This window comes from Hyla sarda, chromosome 6 (assembly GCF_029499605.1).
Source record: "Hyla sarda isolate aHylSar1 chromosome 6, aHylSar1.hap1, whole genome shotgun sequence".
In the NCBI taxonomy this organism is placed as follows: Eukaryota; Metazoa; Chordata; class Amphibia; order Anura; family Hylidae; genus Hyla; species Hyla sarda.
The window spans coordinates 177,349,466-177,352,111 of record NC_079194.1 but is presented as its reverse complement, the minus strand read 5'-3'; positions in this window follow the sequence as shown (position 1 = coordinate 177,352,111).

Sequence of the window (2,646 nt, the reverse complement as noted above, 5' to 3'; positions counted from 1 at the left end):
AAATGGGAAAAGGGGGGTGATTCAAACTTTTATTAGAGAAGGGGGTAAATGACCTTTATTAACTTTTTTTTTTGCATTGTTACACTGCACACACTGATCTCTTAGGGTGGGTTCACACTGAGTAATTCAAGAGGAATTCACACTGAAAAATTAACGTGCGGAAAAATCTATTCGCGCGGAAATGGGGGAGAAAGAAGTGAAGGCTTTTTCAGCCATTTCCGCATGAAAACGATGTTGGGCGGAATTTTTTTTTTACCATTGACTTCTATTGATTACACCCTGTGTCCTTAAGAGGATATACACCTATTCATATCTCCCGCAGAGAGCTGTGATTGACCAGTTGGTTCCAGCCAATCACAACTCTGTGGGAAATATGAATAGGTGTATATATACACATCAGTGCAGGGGACCATAGAAGAGCGGCTGGCTGCATCTATACATTATACAGGAGGATCACAGCGGGTGTCAGGAGTGACACTCACTGCAATCTGTCTAGTAATGCAGGTACTACAGCTCCCAGCATGGAGCAGAGTGTGCTCCATGTTGGGAGTAGTAGTACCTGCAGTTAAGGACAGATCACAGCAGGTGTCACTCCTGACACCCGATGCAATCGTTCTATCTATTGCAGAGATGCTCTCTACAGCGCTCGCATCTCTGCACTATACTGCTGCACTCATTCATATTTCCCGCTGAGAGCGGGGATTGGCTGCAACCATCCGGCCAATCCCCACTCTGGGTGGAAAATATGAATGAGTTAGGTGAATTTCTATTCACATCACTGGCCGGAGTGTAGTGCAGAGATGTGAGCGCTGTATAGTGCCGCTCTGCATCTCTACTAGATTATGGACAATCGCATCGGGTGTCAGGATTGACACCCGAGGCGATATGTCTATTAGTACAGGTACTACTACTCCCATCATAGAACAGTCTGTTCCATGCTGGGAGTAGTAGTGCTACCTAAAAAATTAAAAAGATAGAGAAAAAAAAAAGTTTAAAAACACACACACACACACACACACACTTTATTAAAAAATTTATAAAAATGTTGTTATGAAAAATAAAAATTGTTAAATACATTTTTTCCCATTCCTACGGCCAAAGGGGCCAAAAATGCCATTTCCACTCAAATTCAAGAACACCAGAAAAAAAAAAGTGGAAACTTAGCCTTAATGTGCACCTATAGCTGTAAAACTTTTGCATGTCCTAGAGACATGTCAAAAGTTTGATCAATCCGAGTCTAAAGGTTCTCTAGAACGAGCCTGAAGAAAAGCGCATGGCTGAGTGCTTCTCTGCCTGCTTTTTATCTATAGAACTGGTAGGTATTATGAGACGGTCACTTGGTTTAGATCTGGGAAAGTATGTGCTTAGTGCACACTTCTCCCGTCTCTATTTAGCGATTGGTTGGGTTCGAAACAATTAGACCTGACTGATTAAAACTTCACAACACATGAAAACTTAATTGTTAAAATGGGAAAACCTTGTTACAAAAAGTATGTGTGTAGTACAGTGGCATAATTATTTGCATCAGGGCAATATTCTATTTAGGGGTGCAGTATGACAAAATATTTGGTGCTAGTACAGAGGGTGAAGGGCCAAAGATCTTTGGGCAGCAAACTCTGAATGAAGAATATTAAAAGGTGAACAACTTCAATCAGAGGTCATCACATGTGAGTCACTGCATGTAAATGTTTAGGCTCCTTCCACACTGCCATCGGGACCCGTCACTAACAAGTCCGTCAGGCTCTATTTAAAAAAAAAAAAATTGGTCTGAAAACAGACCCATTACCTGGCGGGTCCCAATGGGTGCAGAAAAATTTGTGCGAGCTATTCGTGATCCTAAAATAACAGAGACAAATGGCAATGTAAAAGTTGCCTTATTCTGATTCTGACTGCATCTGATAAGTGCTGTAGTCCTTGTATGATCTGTGGGGAGATTGTGGCACCTTTCTAGTTTTAAGCTACGTCCCCCAGCATATCCTTAACATTGTTTCCAGAATGCATTGCTGAATGCTTGTTACAATGAGTAATATCTAACACTAACTAGCAAGATCGTGCTGCATTACAGTGACATTACAGTGACTAGCAGCATTGGCAGAGTCAGACTATATGTTTTTACAGGCTGGATGTTCCCCACCCCTGCTCTAAAGTAATAGGTGCACACATACTCACTTCTCCTCATTTCTGCTGCCCTATTTACAGTCAGGCATCACCAGACAACACAAGCTGGCAGTAGGATATTGTGGGAAAAGTTGCTGAGTTGTCCATAGCAACCAATCAGATCGCTTCTTTAATTTTTCACAGAGCTTTTCAAAAATGAAAGAAGCGATCTGATTGGTTGCTATGGGCAACTCAGCAACTTTTTTTCGGGACAGGTTTTGATAAATTTCTCACATTGTCTTCAGCAGCACCCAGAAGCAAAAAGAAATGCAGAAATGGGGAAAGGGTGACATTATATGAAAGAGGACATCTGGCACATGGGAGATTAGCCTGCTATTCTGGAAGGACTACCATTTTTATAGGAGTCACCCTAACATTACAAGAGCATTGGAAAGTATACACTAGTGGGCTGCATGTTCGTCTTTGGTAGGGCCTACGGTATAGAAAAACATTTATTAAACAATTTAAGCATATTTTCAGTTTGTTATT